The following is a 27,036-nucleotide window of genomic DNA, read 5'->3' as shown; positions in this document are numbered from 1 at the left end:
GGTGTTCCGTGAAGTTTCATCTACTCCAATTGTGCGTCCGATTATTTGTGACTCCAACCAACTGCGGTCTATATCGAACCGCAGCTCTATGAAGTTGTGATTATGAAAATACAGCACAACCCACATCCACAAATATTCACGTCCCCACTGGGATTCAAACCCACCGCCCTGTGGTTTACAGGTCTACACGGGAATCGTGATACCGGCAAAGGGAGAGTGAAACATCAATAATGAAACGATGAAAATGTCACGTTACCGCGATACCGAATAACTTTCGGAAGCGCGAATAAAAACTTGTCATCCTTATTGCCGCTGATACATTATGATGTTCAAACCTGGTTCAAATTTTGTTACGACAAGAGATTTTCATAAACTGACTACGATAACATAGTTTATTATGTTTCTTACGGTATAAAAAGTATACGAAAAATACACTCTCATTTATAGGCCTACGCAATTATATTGTGGTGATTTTTGTTTATAAAATTGACGCAACTTTATTTTCTTATAACTTTGAATAACATATATAACTGAAATAAATAATATTATAATAGTACATTATGCAACGAGCCTTTAATGGTGGTAATTAAGACGCGAGTATGTTTGTTTATGAAACGAGCGCATGTTATGGTTATGTAAGTGAGGAGCGGAACTGACCTGAATTGTGAAATGTACGCAGACGCGAAAGTATTGATTTTTTCCGAGGCACGAATGCCATTGACCTTGATATGATGTAGAGAATAACATGAACATTAGTCTTGTTATAACCTGGAAATTGATTTAGAATTGAAAACCGAGATGACAAATTGAATTTATTTGAATATTATTTACAATTAACGCTAATTCCACTGTTCTACAAAAAAATGAAATTCATTTTTCTGGGTATAACAATGCTTGATTAATATGGAAATTTACTTCCTGAAGTCAAATCTGTAATTAGTTTCTCTGTGTCACGCATAGTTTTCAAGTTATATGCAATTTCATTTTTTAAATATTTTTCGTTTCCACACTATGTATTTATGTAGGCAAAACATGTAAATATTAATATTTTAGTCACTTACAAAATTATTTTCAAACATTTTATGCACTATAAAACAAAAAATATATACAAGCCTTAATATAATAATTATATTATATGGAACAATTTATTTAAGATTAGAAAATATGAACAAAATACACTTTTTCTTATGAATTTAAAATTCTTATTTTTTTCTCCTGTGTTCAATTTTGCAGTCTCTAATAATGTTCCAGCAGTAGTCAGCAAGCATCGCAGGCATCCATTTCCCTTCATACCGCTTTCCCATGGATATTATATCTTTATGGATCCTTTCACCATGTTCGTCAGAGACATCACTGCAGCTCTCAGGAAAATAATGTATATGTAAATCTAAGAAATGCACTTTTAAAGACATGTGACATCCTAGATCCCTATATGAATTTCTCATTTGTTGAACCAATTGTTCGAAGTCGTTAGCTCTCTTTCTTCCCAGAAAATTTTGCGTTATATTTTTTAAACAAGACCACGCTCTTGTTTCTTTTGGTGCAAGGCATTGTTCAAAATCTGAGTCCTTCTGAAGTTTTCTAATTTGAGGACCCACAAACATGCCCTCTTTTATTTTTGCTTCAGAAAGACGAGGAAACTTTTTTGAAAGGTACATAAATCCTCTTCCAGATGTGTTCATGGCCTTAACAAATTGTTTAATAAGGCCTAGCTTGTTGTGAAGAGGGGGCAGCAGAACATCTTCACTGGCTACCAATTTCCCATTCAGTATATTTTTTTCTCCAAATTTCCACTTAAGTTCAAGCCAAACCTTTCTTTTATAATGGGAATTCCTATCGCGAGTATCTCACCCACACAGAAAACATCCATATTTGGTGTAGCCTTGTTGCATATCTAACATCATGGCTACTATTTTCAAATCACCACACATTTTCCACTTGTGCTCATTATATTTGACTAATCTCAGCATATTTTTCAAAATATCATATGACTCTTTAGTCATACTTGCATAGGCAACTAGGACAGAAGGCATTATGTTCCTATTGTGGAGGATAACTCCCTTTAGACTGTATTTTGAGGCATCTATAGAAAGTCTCCTATCCTGTGGCTCGTATTTGAAGTTCAAAGTCTTCATTAGGTCACAAACATCATTGCAGAGTGTCATCATGAGTTGAATTTTACATATGCAGAAATGATATTTCATGTAAACAAACAATACTCACTTCCTCTAACAAGAATTCCAGGTTAAATTCAAGATTTCTCTCTCTCTGTTAGAATCTATTTTACTTCTATGATATAAGAGGTTTCTGTAAAAGAGAAATGTGTAAAGTTTTACATATTTTATACGCCACAGATGTCGGAATATTATAGTTAATAATGAATATTTACTCGCATGATAAGGAATGTCTCCACCATCCAAATAATGCCAGTTTAATACGCTATAAAACTCAATTTTATATCCTGTAACAATGACTTCCTTATTAACATAAAATTTTACTAACAACAGGAATGCCACAATTTGAAAACGAAAACAAATGGAGCACAAACTTAACTGTTGGCAACTGTTGTTAAGCAAAGTTCACCATCTTTATCACAAATTTAAAATGTCAGTTAAATGAGACGTATATTCTCGTATAACTAAAAAACTGTGCCTGATAGCGAATTTCTGTTTTCAGATTTGAATTTTCCACGTGAAGATCCTTTGGAAACACATATTTTCATAAAGAAAAATGACCCTTGTAGAACAGTGTTATTATAGTAACAGAACATAACCTTCTGTGACAGTATTGGATTTCCAGCCTCCGTGACTTTTCGCTAATTGTCTTTCGATTGCATATCCGAAAATAATCGATACTTGCCGTTTTATAATGGTACAATGGTGATTTATCATTGGCCGAACAAATGAATTATAATGAATAGGTGTACTTTAATGAGGTGCATGAGGTGCATTAAAGGTGTATAATTGCTACATTTCAGCATGGTCGAGCATAAACGTTTAAATGAGACAAAAAGAAAAAAAACAGAACATTATTTTAATTATCAAAATGTTCTGGTTCTATTATATCATATTACCTATGGTTATATAAATAGAAAAGAAAAGAATTCTAGAATAAATTTGCATTTCTGAGAAACATAAGACATAACGTTCATATTTTTGTACTTGAGATTCCACACTTTATCTTAAACATATGAAAAGAAAATTCCTAGCCTTTTGATAAGGGCCGGGTAATTAAACAAAGACTGGGGAACGGATTATTATACATTGAAAGGTAACGATAATGTATCAAATTGGCTACTTGATTGGTCATACTTATATTATAACACTTGCCAAAGTAGATAGAAGTTCAGTCAGGTATAAAAAAACTGTGGCGATTCAAGGCTGCTTGACGTTTGGGACTTGGGGAGTGATCAATCTCGACGTCTGGAAACACTCACAAGCAGTCTTTACTTCAAGGACGCGACGTATACAACATTGTCGTGCGGGTTTTCGCTTTGCGGGCGCTGTTGGTGTTGCTTTCCCGATCGTTGTTCATCTCTAGCTCCTTCCTTATAACTGTGTTCCTCTTCCTATCCACCAAACTATACCCTGCCATTGTTCTCTGAATTTCATTTTCTAATCTGGATAAATTTCTTTTCCTCATGGTTCACATTTCACTCCCATACATGCAGGTAGGCACAGCCATTACCTTATACAGGGTAATTCATAAGTGTCTTTCCAAACTTTGTACAGGGACATCATTTTATTTTTACTTCAATTTTTATTGTACCTGAGTTTTTAAATGTACTTCACTCCCACCCCTTCCACTAATGAAGTTCAACTGTCCTTCACACAGATCCAAGACCGCATATACAGTCATAGTAGCATAGTAAACAGTACATTCAAAAAATATATTTGCGTTTTCCAGTGACGAAAGAGCTTTCAATATTGAATCGTTTTCGTACTGTCGTCCATTTGCCTACGTCGTATCCCGGTTTCCCCCACCAGCTTTTATTTGCCAGCTAGTGGCTGGGCTGTCTTAGCTTTTTTCTGAGAACATTAATTTCTGTTAGGAATTGGACGTCTACGTAATATTATACGACTGTTTAAACTAACTTAAGTAAAATGGCCACGTTAAGTAATTAACTGTCACGTGATTTCCTCCCTTTCTACGACCCTACAACATAACCACTTGGACGGACAGTAGGTAGTATATCTGGGTAATCTTATCTTTTCGGATCGGGCAGAAGTGAAGATTGAATTTACAATACGTAAGGTACTCTTTTATAGAGTAGGTACATAATTATTTCAACATGAGTTACTAGTACGTAGAACGAAACTGGTAATTGGGATTAGTTACAATAGTCTATATTGTGATAATATGCACATTAGAACTGAAGCCTGTATCGAAATGAACGGCTACCATTTTCAAATATGTGTTTAAATATCCATATTATGATTATTTTTCAATTTCACTTCATTCTCTATATTGTACGCTAATGTGTTGTAGACAGTATAATATACACCGCATAATGAATACGTCCACATGAACAGCTCAGTTCGTGAGTAAAAACACTCATTGTTAATACTGTACTGTATTTTGATTAAACAAAAACCTATTGAAAATTATCAAACTCAAAATCGCGATATTTCCTAGTTTACGTAAATGGATGAACTACTTTTCTTCCCTCCTATACCTAGTAAAGTGATTTGTTTGTATATTACGCCAGTATCATCGAACTCCAGTCGTGGAATGGCGTTGATCCACAGGTATAGCCAGGTTAATATTGAAAATGTTAGTAAAAATAAAATGATGTCCCTGTAGATGTAATATAGAGGTAAAATTAAGGATAAAATGTTCTATACAACTTTTACCGCAAACGCTTGATTTCAGAGTTATGATGCATAATGTGCTGTCTTGATACCGATTTGATAGGGCTTTGTTTACTGAACGGAAATATGTACTGATCTTCGAATGTTACAGAGACGGTTGAACTCATTTCGAATATTTTCACAGCCAATTTGGGATCGTTGCTGTATTTATGCTACGTTAGCGAATTTGAGTGGCATAAATTAGCGCCTTCACACGGCCCCAAAAAAGAAGTCTAGGGGGTTCAGGTCCAGTGATCTGGCAGGCCAAACAACTGGTCCTGCACTATCTATCCTACCGTACACAACTGATGATTACTGAACTGACAGAATGTATGTGTACTAACGAGACGTGTTGACGGTAGGAAATGCAACAGAGTAATACAACTAAACATACCTACTTACAGTAAAGTAAACAAAGTCCTATCAGATCGGACTCAACACTAGTGGGGTATACCGATATCAAACATCGCTGTAGGCCAACATAACACATCCGAAAACTTTACTGTCCATATTATTTATGTCTAGTAAGATAAGACATTATGCATTATAACTATACCTCGGATTTTAGGCTCATAAAAGTTAACTTTTAGGCATCTAAACTAGACCCTGAATTTATGAAAACAGGCATTAAAACATAGATTTAGGCACCAAAAGTACAATTTCAAGCAGCCAAAAATACTAATAATAATAATAATTATTATTATTATTATTATTATTATTATTATTATTATTTATTTTAGCTGGCAGAGTTAAGGCCGTAAGGCCTTCTCTTCCACTCAATCAGCAAAAAGTGTATATACATATGCATGTACTTACAAAATAATTAAACAATTTGATTAAGTGAGAGTTACATGTATACAAGGGTTATATACGAATTAAACAACAAAATACTATGGACTATTAATTAGACACTGAAATAAACTGTGTAGCAGAATTAAGCTAAAATACATAGAATGTTAATATACTTCAAATAATATTAGATAATAGGAAGAGATTACTATGAGACAATTTTGAAAATACAGCACTATCAGGATGATGTCTAAAGAATGAAGTAACAATGTAGTCAGTGAGAGTTTAAATCAGTAAGATTGGAGTGAAATGCTAATAAGGTTATCTTTTAAGCTGTTTTTAAAGGTGTTTATTGTCTTGCAGCCCCTAATACTTTGTGACAGGGAATTCCAATGACGCGAGGTGGATACTGTAAAAGATGATGAATAACAAGATGTTCTATGAAGAGGTATACTTAGCGTGCCACAGATAAGTGATCTGGTATTTATGTTGTGGTTAGAGTATAGATAGGAGAAACGAGACGAAAGGTAATTTGGTGTTGAGGTGTGCAGAATTCGATAGAGTAAAGACAAAGAGTGTAAAGTTCTGCGTTCTTTAAGTCGGAGCCACGAAAGACTTGCGAAGGACGGTGATATGTGATCATATCGTCGGATGTTGCACACGTATCTGACGCACATATTCTGAGCTCGCTGTAACTTGACTGACAATTCAGAACTTAGGTCAATTAACAAAACGTCACAATAATCGAAGTGCGGCATTACTAAGGTTTGTACTAGGGTAAGTTTTAGTTGCTGGGGAAAGAAGTTTCTCAAGCGACTCAAACAGTGAATGGAGGAACAGATTTTTTTATCGTTTCTTTAACTTGAAAATTCCAACTTAGATTATTATAAAAAAAGAATCCAAGATTTTTTACGACAGATGAATAAGGGATTAGCGTGTTGTTAAGGCTAGCAACTGAAAGATTACTGTTATTAAGGGAGTTAACTAAACGCTTATGTCCAATAATTATAGCTTGAGTCTTACTTGGGTTAAGTGCAAGTCCGAAATTGGCCGCCCAAGTGGAGACAGTGGCTAGATCACAATTTAACTTGTCAATCGATTCACTGATCGTATTGGGTCTGGAATGTATGTAAAGTTGTAGGTCGTCAGCATAGAGGTGATAACGGCAATACTGTAAGTTCTTTGATTCGTCATTAATGTAGATAGAGAAGAGTAGTAGTCCTAATACGGAGCCCTGCGGCACTCCCGTCTTTGTGCATCGCCATTGGAAGAATTGATTATCAAGTGAAACACACTGTTGGCGGTCCCGTAGGTAGAAGTCCATCCAGCTCAAGGTATTGTGTGACAGGTGCAAAGTCTTCATCTTTGCAAGAAGCAAGTCGATATCAACAGAACTAAAGGCATTGCTGAAATCGAGAAGAGTTAGTGCCGTTACTTCACCCCTACGCATAGCTTCACGGATGTCCTCAGTCACTTTAAGTAGGGCTGTAGTAGTGCTGTGTCCATGCCTAAAACCCGATTGATAGTCATCAAGGAGTTTGTGTTTGTCGAGATAGTACGTAAGTTGTCCGTGTACAATATGTTCTAATGCTTTTGAAAGAGTGGGAAGAATTGATATCGGTCTGTATTGGTTTACTGTAGAAGGTGTGTTAGATTTAGTAAAGGTTTCACTAATGCCATTTTCCATAATGACGGGTAGGACCCAGTCATAATAGATGCATTGGATATATGGGTGACGGTCGGCAGGATCACATCTATTATTTTATACAGGAGAGTGATATTTATATTGTCTATACCTTGGACTTTAGATTTCATACGTCGCAGCGTCTTCATTACGTCAGTCGGGTTAATATATTTAAAGAAGAATTTATCCCACACAGGTTGGGGGTAAGATCTGAGAAATTCAAGAGTCTCTTGTTTATGTAATGGTTCCGGTGGAGCAGTGACGAAATGTTCATTTAGACTATTGAGTGACAAGTTGATGTTATCTACCCGAGGCTTTGCTTTTGTTAGACCCAGGTTATTAAGGTTACGCCACAATTCTTTCGCACTGACCGAAGGTAGAATAAGGGAATGTGCATGGCGTAATTTAGCATTTCTTACTGCTTGATTACATTTATTTCTTAAAACTTTGTAAGTATTAAAATCTAATTCGTCCTTGCTCCGTCTGTATTTACGATAAGCAGTGTCTCTGTCTGTCATGAGTAATTTTATGGCATCGCACATCCAAGGCGCAGGGCGTCTACCAACTCGTCTGGTTTTCAAGGGTGCGTGTTTATCGTATAACTGAATTACTAGGTCGTTAAATTTTTCGATTTTGTCGTCAATGTCTGGTAAATTCCACACTTCAGTCCAAGGCAGGCCTATGCAGCTAAAATGTAATTTCTAGCCACACAAACTACAATAACTATAAAAATTCAATTAATTAGTGAGTATTAAGCATTACGGTATACAGTGACTAGAACAGTAAAAAAAATATTCTGATTAGAAACTTTATTTTTGTTAAGTCTTAAATTATGAATTCAGGCATGCACCTAGGTAATTTTTAATGAGTTCATTGGCTTCATTCCTCTAAGGCCGCTAATACACAAGTGCTCATACTACAACTAATTAATTCATTAATGTAAAAATGAATTTACAATTAACTCAATATTAATAAAATTGGAATTGCAACAAATCACAACGTTATCTCTAATTTTGCATTGTGAAACTATGCCTTTTCTTAATCAGAACCATCTTATAAGAATAAAACATTCTTCTCAATTATACCGAAGCAAAGGATGCATATTTAAATCTAACAATGTTTGTCATTCCTCCCGATTCATCACATTTCTACTGTCTGCTCAAGTGATCAACAAAACCAGACACCTTCCAGGAATTTCTTCATTCCGACAATCAAACTATTACATGATATTTGAACCATACCTACCCCACGACATTCAAATCTTTCCCTTTCATTCCTGGACGAAAATTTAAAAATATATACTTAACAAATAGGAATAGACAATTTCAGGCTCTAAAATCTTAAAAAATAGGTCTCAATGGATGAAATAGGCATTTTAGACGTAATAAAACCGCCTTTAAACGTTCATATTTTATATAAAATATTGAGGTATTAACTAGTATTAGTTTATCCCTACAGAAAAAATAGGCATTTAACCTAAAATCTGAGCTCTAATTATAACTATGAAACAAAGAATTTGCGGGAAAAGTTGTATAAAACATTCGAGTCTTATTTTTACTTCTACATTACATCCAAAAACTTTGTACAGTTACTTATGAATTACCTGTATAGTTTCATCAAAGCTTCTTTCCCTACTTTCCTTATATCTTTTATTTATACTTACTTATTTACTTACTTCGTTTTAAGGAACCCGAATGTTCATTGCCGCCCTCACATAAGCCCGCCATTGGTCCCTATCCTGAGCAAGATTAATCCAGTCTCTATCATCATATCCCACCTCCCTCAAATCCATTTTAATATTATCTTCCCATCTACGTCTCGGCCTCCCCAAAGGTCTTTTCCCCTCTGGCGTCCCAACTAACACTCTATATGCATTTCTGGATTCGCCCATACGTGCTATATGCCCTACCCATCTCAAACATCTGGATTTAATGTTCCTAATTATGTCAGGTGAAGGATACAATGCGTGCAGCTTTGCGTTGTGTAACTTTCTCCATTCTCCTGTAACTTCATCCCTTTCAACCCCAAATATTTTCCTAAGAACCTTATTCTCAAAAACCCTCAGTCAATCTATGTTCCTCTCTCAAAGTGAGAGTCCAAGTTTCACAACCACACAGAACAACCGGTAATATGACTGTTTTATAAATTATAACTTTCAGATTTTTTGACAGCAGACTGGATGACAAAAGCTTCTCGACCGAATAATATCAGGCACTTCCCATATTTATTCTGCGTTTAATTTCCTCCCGAGTGCCATTTATATTTGTTACTGTTGCTCCAAGATATTTGAATTTTTCCACCTCTTCGAAGGATAAATCTCTAACTTATATAGTTCCATTTCGTACAATATTCTGATCACGAGACATAATCATATATTTTGCCTTTTCGGGATTTACTTCCAACCCTATCTCTTTACTTGCGTCAAGTAGAATTTCCGCTTTTTCCCCAATTGTTTGTGGATTTTCTCCTAACATATTCACGTCATCCGCATAGACAAGAAGCTGATGTAACCCGTTCAAATCCAAACCCTCTGTGTTATCCTGAACTTTCCTAATGGCATATTCTAGAGCGAAGTTAAAAAGTAAAGGTGATAGTGCATCTCCCTGCTTTAGCCCGCAATGAGTTGGAAAAGCATCAGATAGAAACTGGCCTATACGGACTCTGCTGTAAGTTTCACTAAGACAAATTTTAATTAATGGAACTAGTTTCTTGGGAACACCAAATTCAATAAGAATATTATATAAAACACTCTCTCTTAACCGAATCATACGCCTTTTTGAAATCTATGAATAACTGATGCACTGTACCTTTTCTCCCATTTGTTCTCCTATACATTATAAAATGTATAAATGTCATTTTGTGTCTCACGTTGTTTAATGTATTTATATTAGTCCACGCATGGTTCTAATTTTATTAAAAATTAGGTTATAGTAAAAATTTAAAGTAAAAATTCTTAATTTACTATATATGTATTAATTGAAATATGTATTGTGTTGTAGACCCTATACATTTTGAAGGCACTCAGATACTGACGGCCTTATCTCTATCAGGTTAAATAAATAAATACTAATACTAAAAAAAAAAATAAATACTAATACTAACACTGGTATTCCATGCCTTCACGCGCCAGTATTACTTTATTTCCTATCTAGCGCAAGCACAGAGATAGGGACTATTGAACACCAAAATTAATTTTAATTTCAAATCTGAACTACTTACAGCTTAATAGAAAAATATAATAAATTCGTTTCTGTGTCGTGGTCACTTTAGACAGACTTACTACAGAATAAGGAGTCACAATTCCCCTATGTTTCACATGTAAGCCCGCACATGGGGAACGTAAAATCTTGGGTGCATTTCATTGCCTCATTGTTCTGCACTAACATTTGCAGACGACCTGCGTAACTCATTATGAGAGTTTAACATTGTGTAGCTAAACATTTGAGTAGTTTTACAGCTTTGTAAAGTTTCCCAATTATACCGTGCGTTTGTTGCAGTGAGTTTTGTTAGTATCAATTGGAAATTCCATTCCAATTGGCGGGTCGATCGTTCGATGCACCCTACTTGTCTCTGGGCCGCGCTATGGCCATCCAAATACTCTGCTTGATAGAAATTCGGGATTCGGCCACACTTAAAATGTTTTGTAGAGATTTACGAGTGGCGACACTGTCCCGCTGTAACTGGACGGCGTAGTAATTTTTGACAATTAAGAGGTGAAGAGAATAGTTTTCTTTTTGAAGAGCAAAGGACTTGAAACGCACTGCGCTGTTATTCATTCCACGTTATTTGAGTAACCAATCGTAACTGATTAAATATCCTCTGAACATGTTCAACTGTAATGGGATGAGATAAGAACGAACAAATAAATGAACATCAATTTATTTCAGTGGTGTAAATTAAAAAAATCTTAGGACTTTACTAAAGATGTTATTAATTGGTCCAACAGAATATATCTCTTATTGTGAAAATTAATATTTGAGGAGAAAAATTCGCTCCGGCGCCGGGGATCAAACCCGGGTCCTTGGTTCTTCGTACCAAGCGCTCTGACCACTGAGCTACGCCGAATTCAATCCACAGCAACGGATCGAATCTTCCTCCTACAGTGCCCAACTTGGAGTCAGGCCACAAAAAGGGAAACAACCCTGTAGGAGGAAGATTCGATCCGGTGCTGTGGATTGAATTCGGCGTAGCTCAGTAGTCAGAGTGCTTGGTACGTAGAACCAAGGACCCGGGTTCGATCCCCGGCGCCGGAGCGAATTTTTCTCCTCAAATATTACATCTTAGGACGCTACTATAATGAGTTTCCTGGCAAGAAAGAAAATATTTATCTCCTTTCTGCAGATGTTGAATATATTTGTCCTAAGCACAAATCTAGAGGTTTCATATGCCTTTCCACCTTAGTGCAGGCACAGGGAAGTTTGTCATATAAAAAGCTGTTGTTGGAATTGTTTTCTTTAAACAGTGGGTTCTAAGACAAAAGTTATAAATCAAGTTGAACCAATATTCTTTGAGTACGAGTGTTAATTTAGGAACATAAAATCGAGACGTTTGAGATGGGCAGGACATGTAGCACGTATGGGCGATTCCAGAAATGCATATAGAGTGTTAGTTGGGAGGCCGGAGGGGAAAAGACCTTTGGGGAGGCCGAGACGTAGATGGGAAATTAATATTAAAATGGATTTGAGGGAGTTGGTATAGTCTATGATGATAGATACTGGATTACTGTTGCTCAGGATAGGGACCAATGGCGGGCTTATGTGAGGACTGCAATGAACCTCCGGGTTCCTTAAAAGCCAGTGGGTAAGTAAGTAATAGTAATTATAGTAATAGCAATAATAATAATAATAATAATAATAATAATAATAATAATAATAATAATATTATTATTATTATTTTTCCCTTCAAGTATTTGGTCTGTTACGATCTCACAGTTGAATTTTCAATCCAGCGCTTCTTTGGACGACCGAGAGACTTCTTCCCGTTTGGACGATATTGGAGCATGACTTTTGGGATTCTATCTCTATGCATGCGATGCAGATTATTTATGCAGTTGTTCTGATAATCTTTTACGTGATTAATTACAGGTTCTAGTTGTAATTCTTCCATTACATCTTCATTGCGTTTGTGATCCCATTTCGTATATCCCGCTGTATATTTCATAAATTTCGTTTCATTAGCCGTTATTCTGCTTTCGTCTTTCTTCCTCAATGTGGGAGGTGGGATATGATGGTAGAGACTGGATTAATTTTGCTCAGGATAGGGACCGATGGCGGGCTTATGTGAGGGCGGCAATGAACCTCCGGGTTCCTTAAAAGCCAGTAAGTAAATACGAGTGTTAATATGACTATGTAGCGGACGAAATTGCGGTGGAAGCAGTGTTACAAATTTTCACAAGAATCCCTTAGAAGTGGATATAGCAAGCTTGGCATGAGTCAGGTGTAAGCAAATCAAGTCTTCATCGCATCTTAAAGCAAGCAAAGTGGAAACCCTACAATCCTAGGTTGCTTCAAGTAATGAATGAGGACGATCCAGATAGGTGCCTCCAATTTTGTGAATGGATTTGCGATAAAGAACAGTTTACAGATTTGATTTTATGGTCTGATGAGGCGACTTTCAAATTGAATAGAACCATCAATCGACACAACTGTGTGTACTGTCGGTGACTCAGGAGAAGACGAGAGCGGACTGAGGAGGAAGGGATGTGAACAGATAACGTACGACAACACGTCCAATATTTGTACTGCAGTAAGCGGAAACATTAGGTCTCCTTCTGTTCAACTTAACTTTAATTTCCATACGCATTGTTACTCATGTTTCCTGCACGAGTAATAACCTGGCTACTGGGATGCTTATCTGAGCGATGTTTATAATAATCAGCAGCGATAGTCAAGAAGGTCACATTCTTTCCGCTCGTCTTCTCCTGAGTAACGGACAGTACATGGCAAGAGATAATCCTTATGTTAAGGAAGAACATGCTGTTAATCTTCCTGGGTTATCAGTGTGGTGTGGTAGGCTGTCAGAGGATCATTATTTTTTGAAGAACACTGACAGATGGAACATACCTTAACATGTTGCGGGAAACAATTGTGCCAGCTGTTTAGCAGCTCTACTCAGATGAAGATTGTTGTTTTTTATTAACAAAATGGTGCACCGTCATATTACCACCGAGACGTGCGGGAATTCCTGGATGAAACATTTGTTGATAGGCGAGTAACCACCCAGATCTCCCGACTTAACGCCCTTCGATTTCTACCTGTGGGGAACGCTGAAGGACAATGACTACGCCACAAAACCACGTACGCTGGATGCCATGAGAGAGACTGTTGTGACTGTCTGTGAATCATATCACATGTTTTTTCGATCTGTTCCAGAGCGTTGCCAGACGATGTATTGCTACCAATGGAGGTCATTTTGAACATCTTCAACATTACAGTTTTGTAATATAAAGACTCATAATTTCTGTTGTTTTTGTTCTAGTTATTAACGTTCAAAATGTGTAAACATTATCGTGAGACACTCGGTGTTATTAATTCAGCTAATTGACGAAAGTATGGTTATGCCTCTCCTTAGAATATACTAGTTTTCATGCTAGTAACAGTGAATATACTTTGAAATAAGTCGTGTCATGCCACATTACTGCGATATGATACAATGCGAAAATGGTAAAAACATTGCAATTCAAAATACGAGTATAAAAATCACTGTAGAGATTATTGTGTTTGTCGATGTAATTATTTCAGAAATGAGGAGGCCTATCATTCCAATATAGAGGAAGTGAGATACTGTATCAAAAAATATTCCACAGTCATGCATTATTGCGAACATCCATGTAATTCTCCCAGCAAGCTGCAATTATATCACGCCTGATGACGCATATATTATTAAAAATCTGCGCAACCAATTGCAGCACCACAATATAATTATATAATCACACTCTCCGATAAACACGAACTGACTTGAAGTGAAATATGTATCATATATCTGTATTATATCGAGTAGCTATTCCATCATGAGAAACTACTACAATTTAACTTAACACTGAATCTGGGGAACAGCAGCAATTATTCAATTCATTATGAAAAACCTAAGTTTCAACATATCATAAATGCCAACCACACCTACAGAGACATCAATACAGACATGGAAATACTGTACATCCAACCAAAAAGCCAGAAACTCAACACACTAGAACAATATTAAATATACAGACACGCGAAAACACACCCCAACGATATTCTCAGCACACAACTCAATTTCAAAACACATACACTCTTTGTGTCTACACTACGAACGCATCCTCACAGGAAACAAGAGGCGCCAAGACGAACAACGACCAGATCTGAAGATGACCCAAAATAAGTCGAAACATGTTAACAAGGCACATTAAAATTTAACTCAAGAAAGTTCTTATCATACATATTCCTAAATTTGAATTTGTTTCACTCTTAATTATATATCTCGAGACAGGAGTTGCATTAGAATAAGGAGCTTTGAACAAAGTAATACAATGGTGGAAATCTGTATAAAGGCAGTATAACATGTACGTATTTATTCATATATCGCATTTATGAGATCCCTCACTAATGTTAACAGCATCAAAATGACAATAGAAGAAAAAGTACTGTTTCAATATGAAAAACTTATCAGATTACCAGGAAACAATTCGCATTCATACAGTCCTCTCTGTAGATTGAAAACTCAAAAAAGTTTCATATCCATGGTTCAAGAATTAAAACAGAAAATCAATATCCCAAATTTAAAAGAAAACTTACAAATTAAACCAAACCCTTTAACTCTATTAAATACAGAATATAATCTAAATTTAACAGAAGAAATACTGAAATCAGAAGTAAGCACTAAAATAATGAAACAATTGTCTTTAGAGACAATTAATATTAGGTACTCCCCACAAAACTGGCTTCATTTATACACCGACGGATCCTTGATCTCCAGAGAACAAGGTGCAGGTGCAGGTGTTACGTGCTGTCTCTTCTCACTTTATAGATCTCTTGGGTATAGACCAACAAGTTTTGATGGAGAAATCATTGCAATAAGTGAAAGTCTCAGGAATCTTCTCTGCCACATCAGTAAATTTAAGAATGTAGTTATATTGTCAGACTCCAAAGCACCTATTCTATTAATAATCTCTAAACATACACCTTCATCTCAAACAGCAGAAATAACTAAAATGCTCTCTCAATTAATATCACTCAATAAAAGAATAGTATTCCAATGGATACCTTTCCATTGCGGAATCCTGGGAAACGAGAATGCGGATGCTTTAGCAAAGAATGGCAGCACTGCTACTTACAGACCTGTTACTAAATCTACATATTACTCTGTGAAAAGATTTATTAAATCTACATACTTAGGCTTCAACAAACAAAATTTGATACAATCACAAGGGAAAACATGGAACTCTCTGCATCATAATCCACTGTTAATTCCCGATTTACCACGAAAATCGTCATGATTGTTTGGCCAAACATCTGCATAGAATTGGAATATATCAGTCCCCTAACTGCCCATTGTGCAACTCAAACCAAGAAATGGATTCGGAACACCTCAAAATCTGTGCTTCAGTGGCTGACCATGATAATATCTTTGAAAAATACTGGAGTGCAAGAGGTCAAATGACTTTATTGTCAAACGCCTGGCATTAGAAGACAACAACATATATCGCATTTCTGATAATGTTCCCACATCGCATGTGAAAACAATGGATAGAAACAAACATAGTAAGAAAAACCTGTTTAATTTTGAGAGGGAAGGTAGTTCGGAATGTGAACAAATCTAGTTCCATTGCATACATTGCCGATTAGCTACATATCACACTAATCAAGACATAAAAATTGATATTCTGTCATAATTATATTACTTGATAATTTAAACTTTAATTGGCCCATATAAAATACTCTAATTTTATAGACTTCTGTTTCCTTTTGTCCACAGGACATAATAATATTTTTAAAAGCTTTGTCGTAAAGATGAGTATTTTCCTGGGAGCAAGAATACAGCACATATGGAGTAAAAATTAGTATTTTACCGTTGAGCTCACTGAGAATGAGTTATTGTACAAAGTGTCACGAAATAGTTCTCCTGCGCTCATCATTTACTCATATTCGTTTTCTGTGTTTCTTATATAATAATATTTCTGTATCACATTCATTTTGATCTCGGAGAGTTAAAGGAAACAAGGAGAATGTATTGATTTAGTATGCAGTAATATTACGTTAGCTTAGAGTTCCTTTACTTTATAATCAAAATATTAACTATGCTCATTTGAATTATGTTAAAATGGATAAAATTAATAAATTATGCTATAAACGCAATTCAAAAAAATAGGGTAATGAACTAAATGGATTATTTACGCTGTTGTAAAAGTTGTTCCTTCTGAGATTCAAGAGTCCCCACAACCAATTAAAAAAAACTTACTTATCGGAGTATATCCGTTATCAACACACCTTTTAAATAATGTAAGACAGTAAAACACCTTATTTCAAGTGCCATCTTTTGGCGCAAAAGAAATACATAAAGTCAATTCTACGCCATTATTAAAAGTTCAAGCATTGAGTTATCATTTAATTGGAAATCTTGTTCCAGCTGATTGTAACAACCTTGAGATCTTAGAAGTATATTTCATTTCAGCCGCTGATCAATTGTCTATAATGTCTCATATTATATCAATCTTAAAAGTAGAATTGACTGAACAACTCCAGAAAGTATTGTATGATAATAACAGTTAAATTCATAGTCTTAAATACAACTTTCAAAATCATTTAGGAGCAAACAACTTACAACATACAAAAATCTATTATTCACTAAGTGACTACAAAACTATATTTAGATTTAAAGTTGGTATTTATTTCTAACAAATGCAGCGAAGCGCACGGGTATGGCTAGTCATAATAATAACAATTATAATAATAATAATAATAATAATAATAATAATAATAATAATAATAATAATATTAATACAGTATTAATGTATAGTATATTCGCAATAAAAATCACGATATCGTTAATAATTATAATAATAATAATAATAATAATAATAATAATAATAATGAATAATAATAATAATACAGTAATAATGTACAGTATATTCGCTATAAAAATCACGATATCATTAATAATAATAATTATAATAATAATAAATAATAATAATAATAAAATATTAATAATAATAATATTAATAAAATAATAATAAAATAATAATAAAATAATAAAAAAATAATAATAAAATAATAATAAAATTAATAAAATAATAATAATAATAATAATAATAATAATAATAATATTAATAAAATAATAATAATAATAATAATAATACGAGACAATCCACAAACGATAAGGGAATATACGGGAATTTTACTTGTAGAAAGTAAAGAAATAAGTTTGGAAGTAATTCCCTAAAAGACAAAGTATATTATTATCTCTCGTGACGAAAATATTGTACGAAATGGAAATATAAAAATTAGAAATGTATCCTTCGAAGAGGTGGAAAAATACAAATACTGGGAGCAACAGTAACACATATAAATGATACTCGGGAGGAAATTAAACGGAGAATAAATATGGAAAATGCCTGTTATTATTCGGTTGAGAAGCTTTTATCATCCAGTCTGTTGTCAAAAAATCAGAAAGTTAGAATTTATAAAATAGTTATATTACCGGTTGTTCTGTATGGTTGTGAAACTTGGACTCTCACTTTGAGAGAGGAACATAGGTTAAGGGTGTTTGAGAATAAGGAGCTTAGGAAAATATTTGGGGCTAAGAGGTATGGAGTTACAGGAGAATGGAGAAGTTACACAGCACAGAACTGCACGCATTGTATTCTTCACCTGACATAATTAGGAACATCGAATCCAGACGTTTGAGATGGGCAGGGCATATAGTACGTACTGGCGAATCTAGAAATTCATATAGAGTGTTAGTTGGGAGGCCGGAGGAAAAAAGACCTTTGGAGAGGCCGAGACGTAGATGGGAAGATAATATTAAATTGGATTTGAGGGAGGTGGGATATGATGATAGAGACTGGATTAATCTTGCTCAGGATAGGGACCGATGGCGGGCTTATGTGAGGGCGTCAATGAACCTCCCGGTTCCTTAAAAGCCAGTAGGTAAGTAAGTAATAGTAATTATAGTAATAGTAATAATAATATTATTATTACTACTATTATTATTATTATTATTATTATTATTATTATTATTATTATTATTATTATTATTATTATTCCCTTCAAGTATTTGGTCTGTTACGATTACACAGTTGAATTTTCAATCCAGCGCTTCTTTGGACGACCGAGAGATTTCTTTCCGTTTGGACGATATTGGAGCATGAATTTTGGGATTCTATCTCTATGCTTGCGATACAGATGATTTATTTTATCCAGTTGTTCTGATAATCTTTTACGTGATTAATTACAAGTTCTAGTTGTAATTCTTCCATTACATCTTCATTGCCTTTGTGATCCCATTTCGTATATCTCGCTGTATATCTCATAAATTTCGTTTCATTAGCCGTTATTCTGCTTTCGTCTTTCTTCCTCAATGTCCATGCCTCACTACAGTAACAAAGTACATGTCTCACCAAGGTCTTGTATGGGCGAATATTATAATAATAATAATAATAATAATAATTATTATTATTATTATTATTATTATTATTATTATTATTTATTTATTTATTTCGAATGTTAATGTGCAAAACAACAGCACAAAGCCAATTACAGTTCAGCACAAAACAAAAAACAAAACAGAACAATTGATGATGAGAATGAATGACAGAAAATGGAAGTGAGATGAAATACAATCAATATAATGGTCAACATTAACCATTCACCAAAAGTAACAAAATAAATAGCAATATCTGACAAATAATAAAAGATATTAAATAACAAGTAAGGATATATCATGCATAAGTAAAATCTAATCAGATCTTGCAAATTGGCACTTTTAATACATCTGGCTATTGGAGAAAGGGATTTAATTAATTTAGTGAAGAAAATTCTTTGGCCACGAAAAACTTTCACGGGAATTCTAAGGTAGGTGTTATGTATAAAAGAATCGCAATCAATGACACCATTAATAGCATTACTACAGAAAGTGTAATCAATATCCTGACGTCTCGAATACAGACTGGTACAGTTAAAATATTTACTAGATAGTTCATAATTTAAAGAAGAGGAGTTGGGTACAAATCTGAACGCACGAAGAGAAATTAATTTTCTTTGGATATTTTCTAGTCTAGCCGAATCAGTAGACGTAATAGAGTTCCACGCAACAGATGCATATTCTAATTTAGACCTTACTAAAGCATAATATAATGTAAATAGTGTATCAGGAGAGGAAAAGGAATAAGTAATAGACCTGATGAGACCAAGCATTCTTAGTGAATGATTAAATAAGTGATCAACATGGTCATGAAAGTACAATAATAATAATAATGATAATAATAATAATAATAATAGTAATAATAATAATAATAATAATAATAATACAGTAGTAATATAAAATATATTCACTATAAAACTCACTATATTATCATTAATAATATTACGAAAAGAAACTTATTTTCATATGAGATATTAATCCGTCCAAAAGATTAAAATAGGACACATATCTGCGATATTTCATTGGCTCTATAATATCTAAGCCAGCCAATGAAAATGTAATTTTGAAACAACCAAGATAATGTTATTCTGATGCCTTCATGTATGTGGCAATTCGAGCCTTCAGGTTATTACAGGATAGAATTAAATATTGGATTGTTCATGTGATTGTAATTCGAATACCCTAGAATCGCTCATACTGCATTCAAAACATTTAGATGGAATAATTGTGCACAAAAAATGACAGATTAGGAATAACGTTCACGCACAACATCACAGAGATGAAAGGGCGTTAGTACCAGTATTAATGATGGGGTATTGTCCGATACATGTTACAGCGTTCCGAGTAAAATGTGAAAGAAAGGGATCAAAGCCGGAAAATTTACAGCCCCACATGAAACCTTGCAAAGCCACACTAACAGTTCACTGTATAGTTGACGACACAGATATTAATGCTGTTGCAAGCTAATATGTCCAAACTGTTGATATCACGTTTATATTTTAACCTCTGTAAATCTCTAAGCGTTAAAAGTTCCAAATCTGTTGAATGGTTGGTTAAGTATAAAGTTGACAATCAAATGGAACCAACCGCTACTTTAAATTCATTCGTTTTATGTCTGACAAGGAGAGGACACGCTCTGTATATCACCGAATGGAATAATATTGTGTGAGATTAAAGTACAAGACGTACTGTTTAAAGCCATACCTGGTATGGGTGGCCAATGACCCCTCGTTTTGAAAATATTGGCTATTGTTTGTGACATACTTCCGTTAGGTGCTCAATGGGGAAGCATTAGACTGTATAACAGCGTAGCCCATATGGTTGGATGCTGAGTTGTTATCCGGGCAACCTGAGTTCGACTCTTAACTGGTCCTATATTTGTTTTTAATAATGATTAATATTGTGATCACAGTTATCTATTTACATACCTAAATCATATTTCTCAATGTATTGAATGCTTCATCATGTTTTAAACAAATTACTAATTAACTAACATTGTATTGTAAAGGATAAACAATGAAATACTGCTCACGTAGGAAGGTAAGATGTGTCACTGGCGTCTGTTCTATTTCTGTACTAGCTATTCCATTTAATTTTGTGCCCGATTCATTATGATGTCATAAAAACACACAAAACATACATATTTCCTGCACCATGCACAGCAAATGAAAGAAGGTTGTCCACAGTCACACACATTTTTCCACACTTCTGCTGCGAAACAGACATCTTTCACATTCACAAACACTTCTCGTTCGTTTACCAATTTTGATGGATATCAAGCATATTTCAACATGGCTTTCAATATAGGAACTGACAACTGAAAGTGAATTAAAATAATAATAATACTAATAATAATAATAATAATAATAATAATAATAACAATAATAATAACAACAACAATATCAAGCTTTAAAAAATTAGGAGGCATTAGGATTCGAACTCGGGTTGCCTGGATGATAACTCAGCATCCAACCACATGAACTACGCCGTTACACAGCCTAATACTTTCCTATTAGGCACCTAACGGAAGAATGTCATAAACAATAGCCAATATTTCCAAAACGAGGGGTCATTGGCCACCTATACCAGGTATGACTTTAAACAGTGTGTCTTGTACTTTCATGTCACAAAATCTGATTTAATTCGGTGATATACAGAGCGTGTCCTCTCCTTGTGAGTACGAAAGACACATATTGAAATAGGGGTGCGATAATTGGAAGAAAGGGTGGCGGCAATAAAGTGTTCTGATAATGCATTTCCTTTTGTTTATTTTTATAAGCTATCAGACGACATATCTACATCCGTGTGAGTTTGGACATATAAAAACCCTCTCCCTCCTCTTCAGACCACATCATGGCACTACCAATAGCTTTAGTGGTTTGATTTTAGCGGAAATCAACCCCTTCCTCGTCAGTCCAAAAACCGAATGGGTTTTAATCCACGTTCAATGGTATCCAACGTATTTCTACATTACACTTCCTCCTTTCCACCTCGCTTACACAGTACCCCAATCCCTTCATGGTTTTAGGGGTTCAACCCGAAAATGCCGAAAATGTGCCTCTCTGTATAACCATTGCCAAATGCAAGTATTTCATTATCGGGTCATGTGCAATGTACTCCTATAAATGCCATAGCACAATTTTGTAAAACAACGTCTAAATTAACTACTAAACTCTCCCTTAGAATGTGTGCTTATTGCATTGTCTGTATCAGAACGGTATAAGAATTAGAAAATTTCGTGTTAGACATTTGCGTCATCTGATGGAACTGTGTTCGATGTCTTCCTAGAAATGTCTTGGCAGGAAAAATTTTAAATTCTTTTGAGGACGCTTAATGTCCGGAATTTTGCTCATTGCAATATTATATTCTGAAATTTCATATTCATATTTCATTATTAGAAATCCGATGTAGTTTGCAATGGCTTAGTAGTGAATCAGCATTTTGAATAACTTGAGTGATTCTGATGTGCATCTCATTAAGATGGAACCACTGAATGTCTATCAGAGGGCCACTGACTATTTGCAAAAATGATTTGATTGCGATTCTTCACTTCTTAAGAAAATCACTTTTCTAAGCCTAATGGTACTTCCACGTTACTGAAATTGTGAATATATTGCATGTTAATGCAAAACTGGACTTTGAAAATGGTGATGCATTGAACCAAGAGTATTGCCTATTGAAAGAGATGATGCCAATACTGAAAGATCTACAAACTCCTGAAGAACGCTGGGACACTGTTTTGAAGACACGTAGTGTGCCAAACTATCTAAATTTATGTCAGTCACCAAAAGACAAAATGATCAAGTGAAGGAAGTTAAAATGGGAACATACAAGTTTAAAAAAGTAAAAGAATTTACATATCTCGGATCAATATTGACAGCAAATAATGACCTAAGGAATGAGGTACAAAGAAGAATAAATCTGGCTAACAGGGCATATTATTCACTTTTACCAATTGTTAAAAATAAAATAATATCTAGAGAAATCAAAATCAAGATTTACAAAACCCTAATAAGACCCATTATAACATATGGTATAGAAACATGGGTTCTGAATAAAAATACATGCAAACAACTAGCAGTATTTGAGAGGAAAATCTTAAGAAGGATATTCGGAGCAATTGAAACAGTGGATGGATGGAGAGCCAGATATAATAATGAGATATACGAACTGTACAAGGAATCGGATTTGGAGGCGCACATAAGATGTCAAAGACTGAGATGGTTGGGACACGTCACAAGGATGGAAACAACAAGGAAAGTGAAGATTGTCTTCAATAACAACCCATATGGAACCAGATTAAGAGGAAGACCGAGAACAAGATGGTGGAACTGTGTACGAGTGGATGTGAATAGATTAGGAATAAGGAATTGGAGGGAGTTGGCGATGGATAGAGAAGGATGGAAGAGAGCCATAGAGGAGGTTAAGGCCCACCTGGGCTGTAATACCAAATAAGAAGAAGAAGAAGAAGTGTGCCAAACTGAAAGAAAGTTGCTGAACACGTACAAGCTCTTCCAATTAGCAATGATCATGAGGAGCGAGTTTTTAAAAAGAGAAAGTACTGACGAGATGAACTGGTGGATGAGGCCAGAACTTGTAAAATCAGAACTCTTGGTAAAGACCAACTTTAATACGTAATGTAGAGAATTTTTTGATTATATTTCAACAAACAAAGAACTATTAAACAAAAACAAAAGAAGAAATTAGTATTCTTTCAAACAATGTTAATGTAGTCAGTGTAGAGACATGTACGAGTATATCAATGCTTATGCCTTTTCAAAGTGTACAGACTTATTATTATTATTATTATTATTATTATTATTATTATTATTATTATTATTATTATAATAATGATTTATTTTAGCTGGCAGAGTTAAGGCCGTAAGGCCTTCTCTTCCACTCAACCAGCAAAAAGTGTATATACATATGCATGAACTTACAAAGAATCCAACAATTTGATTTAGATGAGAGTTACATGTATACAAAAGTTATTTACAAATTAAACAACAAAATACTATGAACTATTAATTAAACACTGAAATAAACTGTGTAGCAGAATTAAACTAAAATACATAGAATGTTAATATATTTCAAATAATATTAGATAATAGAAAGAGATTATTACGAGACAATTAAAATACAGCACAATCAGGATGATGTCTAAAGAAAAAAGTACCAATGTAGTCAGTGATAATTTAAATCGGTATGATTGGAGTGAAATGCTAATAAGGTTATCTCTTAAGCTGTTCTTAAAGGTGTTTATTGTCTTGCAGCCCCTAATACTTTGTGACAAGGAATTCCATTGGCGCGAGGTGGATATTGTAAAAGATGATGAATAACAAGATGTTCTATGAAGAGGTATACTTAGCGTGCCACAGATAAGTGATCTGGTATTTACGTCGTGGTTAGAGTATAGATAAGAGAAACGAGACGAAAGGTAATTTGGTGTTGAAGTGTGCAGAATTCGAAAGAGTAAAGACAAAGAGTGTAAAGTTCTACGTTCGTTAAGTCGGAGCCACGAGAGACTTGCGAAGGACGGTGATATGGCATGTTCTTTAATATAGGGCTTCACCGCTACAACCAAATAATAAGTGGAAGGCAATTCTAATTGAAGAGTCCACTGCAAGAATGATGGATGTCACTTTCTTGTCGAAAATGAACCAAGACTGTCAATGCATAGCTTAAGACATATATAATGCACATAGAGAATTATATGGCATTAACACTGATAGCCATTTTCCAGTAATGATCGGAAAATCACAGTTAAGCTTTGAGCGCTAAGCATTCAAGGAAAGCCTGGAAAGCATTTCTCTATGCGTATTCTGTAATTATGGAATATGGAGCAGTAGGTTGGGATCCGTACAGACAAAACCAAATCGATTCAATAGAAAAGGTCCAACGGAAGGCAGTAAAATATGTCAAAATGGGGAAGGGACATGGTGAGGAGATAGTAAAAGATTTAGGGTGGGAACTTCTCAAGTAAAGGCGACGAAAAACCAGACTCGCCGCATTGTTTAAGGTACAAATGGGACACAAAGCATGGACCGACATCAATGCTAGATTAGCAACACCATCATACTTAGGAAGGGCTGATCATATTAGGAAGTTTAAATGTAGAAAACAAAGAACGGACGTGGCAAAATTTTCCTTTGTTAACCGCACAACAGTAGACTGGAACAGCTTACCTGCGGCAATCTTTCAGGGTGGTCCTCTTAAAATCAATACATTTAAGGAAAGGTTGAGAAGATTAGACTGAAAATATAATTGGAGTTGCAGTGTAATTATTTAAGTTGTTTTATGTAACTAATTGAGTTGATATATAATTAAGTTGATATGTAAATAAATTAAGGTGATATGTAATTAATTAAGACGATATGCAATTAAGTTCGTATGTAATTAATTAAGGTGATATGTAATTAATTAAATTAAATTGGTAATAGTTGGGTGAAATAGAAGTAATTATAAGTTAAATTTACTTTTGCTTATCGTAGGCATTATTATAGAATAGTTTTTATTTACAGTCCTGGGTTTATTGCATCTACTATTTATAGATTTACGTTTATTTTATTTTATTTCATTTACGTTTATTTTATCTTATTTCATGTAATTGTAATTATTGTATATTTTATATCACTACCACCGGGTGTATACCCAATTTTAGTGATAATACATACATACATACATACATACATACATACATACATACATACATACATACATTTCAAACTTTCAATTGGTTCTCCTGCAAAATATATTCCAAATGACATCTATCATTCTTCCAGTGGACTCTTCAATTGTTTAATTCAGCGTCAAAAGACAAGTGTATCTACATTGAAATTCATTTTTATGTGCTTATTAAATTTTTATGTGTCCTGAATTTCCCTCCTCTAGAGCTGGCAACCCTCTCCGCACACCAGTAACCTGATCAAAACCAAACCCTTCCTATTTCAGGATAAGAAACCGGTACTACTTCCAAAACTTCACCCCAGCCTATTTTTATTACTGCAGATAAAATGCGCCATGTATTGTGGGTCCCTATCACCACGACATGGCGCGTCCTCAGGTTGCGGATAGAGGAGACGGCCTCCAGATATGGAGGGTAGCTGTGAATATATTGAATAAGCAGTCGGGGACAACCGATGAGGGGTGGTCCTCCAGCTTGGAGGTTGGACGAAGGGCTAACAACCCATCACCGTCAAAACAGCTTGTTACGAAACCTTCAAATAAGCCTCGGAATGGGACTGATTCTCTGGCACGACGACAGCAAAGGAATAAGGTTTTGAGATTTGGTACTTGGAATGTTACAAGTCTATATAGAACAGGACGGGTAACATTAGTAACAAAAGAACTAGCTAGATATAGAATAGACTTCGTGAGAGTACAGGAGGTAGGTTAGATGCGAACGGCGTAATACAAATAAGAGATTACTTGTTGTATTATGGGGAAGGAAACGATAATCACCAATTAGGAACAGGAAACTTTATCCATAAAAGAATCAAGTAAGGACTAAAAAGGTCGAATTTATCAGTGATAGGTTATCGTATTTAGTACTTAAAAGTAAATGGTGCGATATCGTAGTTATAAATTCTCATGCCCCTACAGAAGAGAAAAACGACCATATAAAGTATAGTTTCTATGAGGAATTGGAACACACTTTGATCAGTTACCTAGATATCTCATGAAAATTGTACTAGGAGATTTCAATGCTAAAGTAGGACGGGAGGATATCTTTAAACTAACTATTGGAAAAGAGAGCCTACACATAACTAGTACCGGTAATGATAATGCAGTTAGGTTAATCAACTTTGCCACGTCAAAAAATTTAGTCGTCAAAACCCGAGACGTAGATGGGAAGATAATATTAAAATGGATTTGAGGGAGGTGGGATATGATTATAGAAACTGGATTAATCTTGCTCAGGATAGTGACCGATGGCGGGCTTATGTGAGGGCGGCAATGAACCTCCGAGTTCCTTAAAAGCCAGTAAGTAAGATGATAGATGAAACGAGGGGAGGTGGAGAGTGTTGGTGGAATGATAGTGGGAAACGGGAGTAACCCGAGAAAAACTCTCTACAATATCTGTTTTGTTCACAATAA

At 34.8% G+C, this 27,036-nt stretch overlaps 1 non-coding gene across 1 annotated transcript; it reads right to left on the bottom strand.

The window, feature by feature from the left end:
• Positions 1-11,315: 11,315 nt before the first annotated feature.
• TRNAF-GAA (transfer RNA phenylalanine (anticodon GAA)) lies at positions 11,316-11,388 on the bottom strand. The gene has a single exon. It is a non-coding gene; the product is annotated as a tRNA-Phe (tRNA).
• Positions 11,389-27,036: the final 15,648 nt, after the last annotated feature.

Source organism: Periplaneta americana, chromosome 13 (assembly GCF_040183065.1).
Source record: "Periplaneta americana isolate PAMFEO1 chromosome 13, P.americana_PAMFEO1_priV1, whole genome shotgun sequence".
NCBI classification, from domain to species: domain Eukaryota; kingdom Metazoa; phylum Arthropoda; class Insecta; order Blattodea; family Blattidae; genus Periplaneta; species Periplaneta americana.
The sequence above is the reverse complement of the archived record's forward strand: the minus strand, read 5'-3'. Positions and strand labels throughout refer to the sequence as shown.